This window comes from Meleagris gallopavo, chromosome 2 (assembly GCF_000146605.3).
Source record: "Meleagris gallopavo isolate NT-WF06-2002-E0010 breed Aviagen turkey brand Nicholas breeding stock chromosome 2, Turkey_5.1, whole genome shotgun sequence".
In the NCBI taxonomy this organism is placed as follows: domain Eukaryota; kingdom Metazoa; phylum Chordata; class Aves; order Galliformes; family Phasianidae; genus Meleagris; species Meleagris gallopavo.
The window spans coordinates 105,931,443-105,942,251 of NC_015012.2; the positions used below are offsets into that span (position 1 = coordinate 105,931,443).

Below are 10,809 nucleotides of genomic sequence, written 5' to 3' on the forward strand. Positions count from 1 at the left end.
AATTGAACCCGAGCAGTCACTGCAAGTTGTGTTCCCTGGCAGTGACTGAACCTTTCACACCAAACAATGCTGGTGCTGCCTTGTACCATTCCCTCCAGCACTGCCTGGGAGCAGGTTGGGTTTATCTGCCCTGGGGAGCAGGACTTACAGAAGCATTTGCTCCAAGTCTGTTCATTCCGAGGGCATCACTGCCCTCTGAGTAAAAAATTTCTTCCTCACACCTAACCTAAATCTCTCCACTTTTAGTTCCCCCTTGTCCTATCACTGTCTGCCCACATAGAAAGTCAGACTCTTTCCTCTTTATAAGACTCCTTTAACTACTGGAAGGACACAGTGAGGTCTCCCCAGAGCCCCCTCCTCAAGGAGAAAAGCCCAGCTCCCTCCACCTTTCTTTGTAGGAGTGGTGCTCCATCCTCTGACTAATTCACATACATCTCCAGCCATTTTGGACCCTTATAACAGTATTACCAGCTACCGAAAGTAATAATCACACTGAATGTGCACATTATTAATTTAAAAAGGCTGTCTGCGTGATTCTTACACTGACTGTCAAGCTTTCTACCAGTCCCACTCGATCTTCAATTGTTTATTTATTATTTACTATCTAGGTGTCTCTGGGACAACTTAATACATTAAGATAGTCTCTCGTCTCATCCCTGCTAATGAATGTAATAAATAACTACAGTAACAATTATAATCAATACTACACTCTGCTCATATCCCGGAGAACACGAGGTCTGTGGCCTGCAGCCCCGCTGGGGATACAGAGCCTCCGTGGGCTTAAATTCTGCTCAGTGCTCAGCCAGAGCTGAATTAGCAGCAATGTGCTGGGTACCAGGGCCAGACGTGCTCCTCAAAGCTGGAAGGTTATGCTCACTGTGTATCCAAAGCAGCAATAGTACAGCAAGTGCTGGAGAAAGACGCTTAGACATGTAAAATATAATGCAAAAAAAAACCAAAAAAACAAAAAACAAGAAGGGGGAACACAAGAAGAGACATCAGAAGTTTACATACTGTGTAAATTTCAGCAAAAAGGCCTACAGATCAGTCCCTGTTCAGAGATAAGATAGCATTGCTAAAGGAAAGCAATGCTACCTGCAGAGTATGAACAGGATGGTGCTACATGGAGCTTTCCTTTCTGCAATGCAGGCTCATGGAAAGCTCACCAGAAGTTCAGTTCAACTGCTTTTCCCTTTGGTTGCTGCTCTCACGAATTCAGAACCCTGCACAGGATTTGATTCTGTCACTGGCTGAAGCAATGCTATTCCTCAATTCATTCACAAACCCTTCAGCTTCGTCTGGCCCCAACCTGCACCAACAGCTCCAAGGCACGAGCCAAACCACACCATCCAGAAGCTGAAATCAGAAATGTGCTTTTCTTCTTAACACTGCTATCACCTCCAAGATTAGCTGTTACATGACTTGGTAGGCTCCCAGAATGTCTATAGCCAACATCTATCTTCTTGCAACACCCACACTACCCTCTCACTGCTTGCCCTCTTCCTGAATTTTTCTTCAAATTAAGCTGTACCTCTTGCAGCCAGGATCACAACCTGCTGCAGCAAAACCAGTGGGGACCCAATTCTCACTAGACTCCATGGCAAATACTGTGAAAAAACAAAAAAAAAAAAAAAACAAAAAAAAAAAGAAAGAAAAGCAGAAAAGCTAGAGAAACAGCTTAATAACTTGGCTGAGAATGCCTCTGCAGCTGAAAATATTCCTTTTATGCCAATAAATGTGTGCATCAAACCACCCCAGATCCCTTTCATCACCATAGGTGTCCCAGGTGGGAAATGGTACCTGGTCCTGACGGGTGCTGCAGGCTTCCAAGTCCTGCAAGAGTCTGCAAGTCCTTTCAGTGCACATCAAATTCTCAGCTGACATTATTCTGTTGATTTACTGGAGTTGCTGTCAAGATGGAACTTGATCCTCCATGTCTCACTGCAGAGAAGCTGCAAAACTGAGCTTGTAATATTCAGTATCTTGCTCCACTGAAAATTAGAAGTCTCCACAATTAGTCTGGGAAACAGCATTTCTTGCATAGGTATCTATAGTTACCCCATTCTCAGTTTCTGCAGAAAAAGTTTCATGCCCATAGAAATGATGCCATTATGTAGGAATGTCCCTTACCAAAAACTCCAAGTGAAGCAAAATTTCCTAAACAGTGCTGAAGAAATTTTTGCCAAACTCTGAAAACCCTCAGAGGACTGAAGCACTCACCACTGAGGTCCTTTTCAACCCAGGCCATTTTATGATTCTGTGATCATGGGCTGTTCAGTGAATTGCACCTCCAGCCTAGGAGCTTTGTAAGCCAGAAATGCCAGAGGACAGCTGATATTCTGGTGGAAAACCCTACGTGTGTGCCCCAATGCAATGCATTTTCCTAGGCACCCTGTGCTCCTGTACAATCAGACACTGAATGAAGAGGTGTAGGGTGCTGATAACTCTTAAGACACAAATGACAGAATCACAGAATGGCCTGGGTTGAAAAGGAGCACAATGCTCATCCAGTTCCAACCCCTGCTACGTGCAGGTCACCAACCAGCAGACCAGGCTGCCCAGAGCCACATCCAGCCTGGCCTTGAATGCCTCCAGGGATGGGGCATCCACAGCCTCCTTGGGCAACCTGTTCCAGTGCCTCACCACCCTCTGGCTGAAAAACTTCCTCCTCATATCCAACCTAAACCTCTCCTGTCTCAGTTTAAAACCATCCCCCTTATCCTATCACTATCCACCCTCAAGCTGTTCCCCTTCCTGCTTATATGCTCCCTACAAGTAGTGGAAACCACAAAAGCTGTGGTTACCCTTTCTATGCTCCCAGCAAGGTTCTTTCAAGCACTGTGAACTGTTTGCAACAACCAGTAGGGTTGAAGAAAATTAAAAAGGTATTTTACGCTCAAATGAGAACTCCACTAAAAGCACCAGACGTTGATGCTTCTTTGCTGTTCTGCCTTTAACTCGGGCACTCACTATAGATCAGAGGCAGCTCCGCACAATAGCTAGTTATGCCTGTCACACACAGCTCTGACCCATTCAGGACACAGAATTATTTCTCCAATTCACAAAAGCAGACTGAACAGATGCAGAACACCCCAGGAACAGCCCCCATCAAAGTCATCGTGGGGCAAGAAAACCCCACTCCAAGTCAGGAAGTCTCCGTCAGCAAATGGCTCCATTGAGGCAACCTGCTGGTCTGACCCAAAGCAATGCAATCTTACCAGATAACAGAACTCCTGTGGGAACAAAAGCATGAGATCATAAACTGGCACAAGCTGACATTACTGACTGAATGCAGAGGTTTGGGATGGATCTCATTTAATGTGCTCCACGTGGCTGCTGGGTGGTAAACTGCGTACCAAGGAAAATAAGTTACTCTACAGAGCTGGGTAAGCAGCCTAATTTAGAGCAGAGATGTCTAATTCCACTCATATGATTAGGAAAAGTAATATATATCTTTTAACAGGCAAATAAAGTAATTTCTGCATTATCTTTAAAATCCTTGAGCAAAGGACGCATGAGGAAATTTTATGATTGGGATGGCAAATTCTCGTGGTCATTCCCAGCTCCTAAAAGGCACTTCCTTGAGGCCTAATATACCGTGTAACAGTGTTTCCAGTAAAACCAGTCTTAATTTGTCAGGCTTTTAAGTTGTATTTCTACTGTGAATCTTTTCTTCTGTTGCTCTGTTCTCAGTTATTTCTTCACCATTGGAAGGAAAACGACCCCAAGCAACCTTTCTTGCAGCAAATGCCTTTCTTTAAATCAGCCAGCTGGCTTCTCCAGCTCTTTTATTTTTCAAAATCTAGCAGCTGTAGAATCACCCTTACAGTAAGGATGGTGAGGCAGTGACACAGGTTGCATGGAGAGGCAGTGGTGCCCCATCCCTGCAGACAGCCAAGGTCAGGCTGGATGGGCTCTGAGCACTGATGGAGCTGTGGGTGTCCCTGTTCAGTGCAGGCTGTGGGACAGATGGCCTTGAAGGGTCCATTTCAACTCAAATATTTCTAATTGCACGCCCTCAGTTTGGAGTTAACGTTAAAGGCCCCAAGCAGGAGGCTGCCTGCCGGATACCCAAGCCACCCTCGAAACTATCTGGAGTGGAAAAGTCAGGGTAGGAAGGCTACAAGGGAAAGTACCCGAGCACCAAAAATTTGAAACTTCAAAGGTTGGATGGAGCTACAGCAGGTGCTATTAAGTTCTTTACTATGAGAGTGGTGAAGTGCTGGAACAGGCCGTCCAGAGAGGCTGTGGATGCCCCGACCCTGGAGGGCTTCACGGTCAAACCTGAATCTGCTTCCAAAGAGGGAAAATAGGGAAAGAGCAGAAAACAGAAGAAGCCCAAGTGAGGGCATTGCTGATACTGGAGCTCGTAACAGATATGGCAGACCAAGACAGGCCTGCAGGTAGAGTTCACACATTAAGTACACTATTGAAATTTTGCTTCTTTAAAGGGACTGGAAGAAAAAAATTCTTTAAAGGTGGCTGCTGTATAAACCTCATTGGTAAAGATCCACCATTTCTTGCTGAAGTTGCTCCCTAGAATGTAGACTTCAGTTTTGAGTGACTCACAGATGTTTTCACTGAGGATGTAGGACACACAGTAGCCTTCAGTTAATTTGTATAACCATTTAATACTATACCCACTGAAAGTGTTACCAAAGCACAAATCTTTTAGCTGACTGTAATGGTCAATGCTAGGCAAAATCAAATGGCCTGGGTTGCAAAAGCCCACAATGCTCATCCAGTTCCAACCCCCTGCTATGTGCAGGGTCACCAACCAGCAGCCCAGGCTGCCCAGAGCCACATCCAGCCTGGCCTTGAATGCCTGCAGGGATGGGGCATCCACAACCTCCTTGGGCAACCTGTTCCACTGCCTCACCACCCTCTGGCTGAAAAACTTCCTCCTCATATCTCACCTAAACTTCCCTGTCTCGGTTTAAACCATTCCACCTTGTCCTATCACTATCCACCCTCGTAAACAGAAAATGTCTAACCTGAACACATACATCTAAATTCTTTACTAAAGACCAGCACGTATTCAAGTAAAGAGCTCTGGTTCCTCTGAGCAGTAAATTTAAGGCAGAACCCAAGAGTCGAGCACCAGATTCCAATCAGAAGCACTGCCCCTGGTTACAGTCCAGCTGCTTGAGGAGACTTGTATTGCCTTCCAAATAGACCCAGACTCTGGTGTGGAACATGGCACCTCCAATTGGAACACTGCTATCCAGCAATTCCTCGGCAAAACAATCTAGCAGCTCCCCTACAAAACTGAAGTCTGATTTCCCCATATTTCAGAGAATCATTAAGGCTGAAAGAGACCACTAAGATCACCTAGTCCAACTGCCAGCCCACTAACCCATATCCCTCAGTGTCTGTGTAAAGCACCCCTTCCTTTTTCCCCAAAACATAGTGCCTTGACAAGTAGAAAAGCTTCAGAAACCAAACACAGCAGCTCCTTCAGATCCACCTTAGCACATTCCTTACCTTCAGCACCTTAGGAGCAATCCTTTCACAGAGAGATGCGACCTTCCCAGCTTTTTAGGTACCTGTGTTAGGAGCGCCGGTTTACAAATCCTCTAATCCCCTGTAAGAACAGGGGAAATAATCCAGCTGCAGGCAGACAACTCAGCAAAGCATCAGAAATCAAACTTACACCCTGGATTCAAGCTCCCTGTGCTCTGGTTACATGGTTCCTAGCAGTTCTAGCAGGGCTTTTCTCTCCGAGCACACAACGCCAACAAGAGAAACAGAAGGGTCAGAAATAATTTGCCATTACTGCTAAAAAAAACTCGGTGATTTTCAAGTTCCCAGTGAGAGGAGCAGTAGGGAATTACAGGAGATCTGCATGTTTAAACAGTAAATTCAGTGGCTCGTTGCAGGCAGAGCTTGATCACAATGAGGAAAAATAATGAGAGCTTATAACGAAGCTCCAGTTGTGCAACAAGCCATGCCACAAAACCTGCTTTTGTAAATGGAATTATTAAATTTCTGAGTGGTAAAACAAAAACACACTCCTTGCATAAGCAGTAATAAAGCAACAATTTAGGTGATGTTTAGAAGTGTACCGATTGAGGTATTATCCAGGTACACACTGGGTTACCCAGGCATGGTCTCTCAGTATTAAAAGCAATGCTTAACGTGAGCCTCGGCTCTCCTGAACACCTCTGTGGGCTCTCCTGCCCGTTCTGGGATATGGGGCATCAGCAGAAAGGGCTGAGCAGCAAAACCTGAGTGATAGGCTTCATTTGTGCTGACAGCAGAGAAGATTCCCGGTGCTTGCATCCCAACCTGAGAAGTCACACTGATTTCACAGCAGCTGAGGGAACTCTCCAGGACACTTGAATTCATGGACTCCAAGGTTTTACACCATAAAACTCCAATAGCTTGTCCATAACTTCTGCAAAACTGCAAATAACATCTGAAGTCCTGACTGTATTCAGCTACCAAAAGATGATTAAGTTGAGTATCTACAATTACTTTTAATCCTAAATAACAGATAAATGTTTAACTCCCACCATGCAGCATCTAAGGTGTGATGTTAGCGGGAGCCTGTAGAAACCAATCAATAACCATTAAAGCTGGATCCTATCAGCTACCACCAGGTATTAGCCACTTTCTCAATATTTCAAGCATTCTATTATTCTTAGATGCAGTTGAAGTAGTAAAATGAAGTGGTCTCATACTGACACCATGATAAATACCAGATTAAATATAGAACAAATTTATTACTTCCCAAAGTCCTACTGAGCCTCCTAATTTTTTTCTGTACCCACAACAGTATAGTTTGCTTTGATGTTTTATTATTCCAGTTCTAAAGCACACAACCGAAAAGCAAAGAGCACGCTGGTTCACAAATGAGGTTCAGCCATGTCTGGGTGAAGGTAAATGACCCCGTAAGCATGGATTTCTGGCTCTCCTGGACATCTGGCAGGTACAGGACACCGGCACTATGCTGTTTGGAGGGCTCAGCTGTCAGAGCAGCCCTCATCCCCAAAACTCACAGAATCATATGAATTACAGAATCGCTGCAGTTGGAAGAAACCCTTGAAGTCATCACAGAATCATAGAACGGCTTGGGTTGTAAAGGACCACAAAGATCATCCAGTTTCAACCTCCCTGCTACTTGTAGGGTTGCCAATCAGCAGACCAGGCTGCCCAGAGCCACATCCAGCCTGGCCTTGAATGCCTCCAGGGATGGGGCAAAATCACCTAGCTCAACTCCTCAGCATTTGATACATCTTTCACTAAAGAAGAGTGTGAAAGCTTACCATGCCAACTTTTGAGACAGGCACACGCCAGTGCTCAGCCTCAACCTCCAGCTCCTGCTCCAATGCCTGTACTGGTATGCACCACATTCCCTACTGCACCTCAATGAACCCATCTTCTCCCCAGCCCAACCCTAACAAGCAGTGGGAAACCAGCACTAAAGCAGTCTCACGCTCAAAAGCTGAGACAACACATCAGTGTGACACACTATACGTGGTGACCTCACACCCCAGAGCAGCTTGTATCTTCCCCAAAAGAGGGCTCATGGCCACAAGGGAGGAACAGAGGCATTTCTACAGTCAGCGCTTCAAGACTTGGCGATGCACGCTGTTCCAAATTGCTTCCACTCCCAATTAATATTCATAAACGAAGCACAACACCACGCTTTCCATCAGCCATCACACACCACCCACGCTAGATGAAAGGACAACTACACGAGATAAGCAGTTTATTGGATCAAAAAATCCCCTTTAGATGAGAAGACAGCTATTGCAAAGGCATAAAACTGATAGCATCCCATCCTGGGCATACGTACGGAGGGAGTATCAGTACATCTCTCTTTAAACCAGAGATTCAGCACTGAGAACACACAATGTAATTATTATGTTAATTTAGCTGAATTTTTCTGCCTGCTTGAGGTATGAGCTGGAGGTAGGAACTTAGGTTTGAAAAGCTGATGTTGAAAACCCACTTTGAAAACAGAAGTGACACCCAATTGTTTCATCAGCAATAACCGAGTTTAAATTCCCTGTTTCTATTTTCCCCACCCCTGCCACACCAGCCTCAAAGGGATTTTAGGGGAAGACCTAATAGAAGCTTTTAACTTCAATTGCCATCACAACAGCTTTCAACCTGGGTGCTCAACGAGCACGGTCAGCAACATGCTCCAAATTCCTACCCCACCTCACCTCCCCGGAGCGATGCTCAAGCAACATCCAGAAAGTGCTTTTCCTCCTCCTCCTCCCCAAACTCATCTTCAGTGGCAGAAATCAATGTTCTCATCCTCCCAAAGACTGGCAGCAGCTGTTGGGTGCAAGCCCTGCGCAGACAATAAATGAATCAAAAAGATACCTGAGCAAACTCACCTCGAGTCCAGGACAGTGATTGAAAGCATGTAAGCCATAACATCACACTGCTCTCTCCACCAACCAGCAAACCAGCGCTTCCTAGAAGTAACAGCAAGATGGTACAAGGTTGATGTCTTCAGCCCACCTCTCTCTAAGGCATTCAGCTCTCTAGCCATGAGGGACAGAAATGGGAGGCCCAAGAGGTGTATTTACACCCCTCACCAGAAAGGGAAGGTATAAATATTGCCAAAGCTTCCTGAAGGCTAGTACTTACAGTCATGCTTTGAAAGGGAAAGAATAAAGCAAAATATTCAATTAGAAAAAATTACTGTAATTGCAGGTTCTATTTTATCACTCCATTAATGCAATAAAGTGCCTTGAAATATTGCTGAGCTGGGATACAGAGCTTAGTGCTACTTAACATTTTAATATACATCCAGGGGGCTAATTTAATTTAGATGGGCATGAGGGTCTCCTCTCCCTCCTCGTCCCTACTGTCTTCCCCAACACCCCTCAAAATACGGCAAGGAATAAATGCTTCCCCACCACACTGAGGGATGGATAAGCAGAGCTGAGGCCAGACATAATCCCTGACACATGCAGCCAAAGGAAGAGCATCAAGAACACAAACACACACATCCATAAAGATGCATAGTTAAAAGTGTACTTGAAATCCCTGGCATCTGGAATTGGTATTTTTAGCAGTAGAAAGTGTCCAGCTGTTGCTGCTGCCCAAACACCAAATGCAATCCCAATAGAAATCATAGAATCACAGAATGGCCTGGGTTGAAAAGGACCACAGCGCTCATCCAGTTCCAACCCCCTGCTGTGTGCAGGTCACCAACCAGCAGCCCAGGCTGCCCAGAGCCACATCCAGCCTGGCCTTGAATGCCTGCAGGGATGGGGCATCCACAGCCTCCTTGGGCAACCTGTTCCAGTGCCTCACCACCCTCTGGGGGAAAAACTTCCTCCTAATACCCAACTTAAACCTCCTGTCTCAGTTTCAAACCATTCCCCTTGTAATGTAAGACTGTACCATTTTGTTCTATGATGCTGCACACTGCAGTTTGCTGAATACAACCCTGGTCCTCCCTATGACAGAAGATAAGTGAATCCTATTTTCAGGAGCCCTTCATCCCTTTAATTAAACAAATTAATATCACTTCTTCGTATCACATAGCCTCTATTATCTTTTGTGAACTCCTCCAATTCCGTTGTAAAGACATACTGAAGAAGCACTAATTGAGATTATCTCTGGAATTCGAGAGTTGGTGTATTTTTAGGCATGTTTTAAAAACTATTTTCCCTTTGTTTCTGGAATGCCTCCCATCCTTCCTTCTATGCCAGACTGTTTACATTATTTAAATGCCTTCTGCTTATACCACTCTTTACAATTTTCACTTCAACAACATCGGCCTCCGTTGCTCTTTTTTCCTTCGCTTAGACATAACTGGGATGAATTCCAATCCCATACTCAAAACCACTCCCTGTGCTGCACTGCTGCTTTCTGTGTTAGGTACATCCGGCAGTGCGTTTCTATGGCAAAGGTCTCCTTGTTCAGCTGAAGGAACCACGTACAAAGGGTTAAACCACTGAGTTGGAAGGGATCTTTAAAGGTCAGGGTCCAACTCAAACGATTCTACGAAACCTCTCTTCTTTTGCAATAGAAACTGTGGGAATGGCCATTTTCCCAGACACTGGAGTTTGGCGCAAACTCACCCGGATACCCCTCACCCCCTGCTTTAGGTGACCTTGTAAGGGATGCAGTCAAAAGACCAAAGTTCAGGACAGAAACACAAACCCAAAACCTTCCTCCATCCCCAAATCTAAGGGGTCACTTCCAGTTTTCCATCACACTCCTCCCTGAGGCTCCCCAAACAACAAGTGCATTTCACAGACTCGGGGCTCACAGATAGAGCTCAACAGTTCACCTCCAGCCCTTCCAGCTGCGAGGAGAGAAACGTCCATGTCTTGACTCAATGAAGACAGGAAAATCCAGCACTCCTTTACTCTGCAGAGGAAGAGAGGTCCTGGTGACAAAGGTGCTGGGCTTCAATACAGTTCTGGATGCAGTGCCAATTCTGCAAGAGACCTTCCGTGCCACTGAAGTCACATAAGGACACATTGTGAATATTTCATAGGCAAACCTGAGCCCTCGCTGATTTAGAAGGAAGGAGATGTGAGGAGAAGCACGCTCTCCAGATCCCAGGATGCTTTTGGGGACAGATTTAAGATTGTTTCTTCCTTGTTTTTCCTCTTGGGCAAGATTTGATTTTGCTGCAGTGGGGCTGCCCGTTCAGCTGAGGCTTCTAGGAGGCTTCAAGGAATTACACGGCCACTTACACCAAGATAAGGAAAGCAGAGACACAGCTCAGCCAGCCCAGGAAACGCAGACTTCAAACAGAGTACTCAGCACATGGGCTAAACCTACTCAAGGGCAGACAGAGAGCAATTCCTGAGACTCCTCAACAATCTT

At 45.4% G+C, this 10,809-nt stretch overlaps 1 long non-coding RNA gene across 2 annotated transcripts in view; it reads right to left on the bottom strand.

Annotated features, from left to right (window-relative positions):
* Positions 1-9,154, bottom strand: part of LOC116216366 — a 41,307-nt gene extending 32,153 nt beyond the window's left edge. The window contains exon 1 of one of the 2 annotated variants that reach the window (XR_004159028.1): positions 8,352-9,154. This is a non-coding gene — a long non-coding RNA (uncharacterized LOC116216366). The other variant, XR_004159029.1, reaches the window with a different exon arrangement.
* Between the last annotated feature and the right edge of the window lie 1,655 nt (positions 9,155-10,809).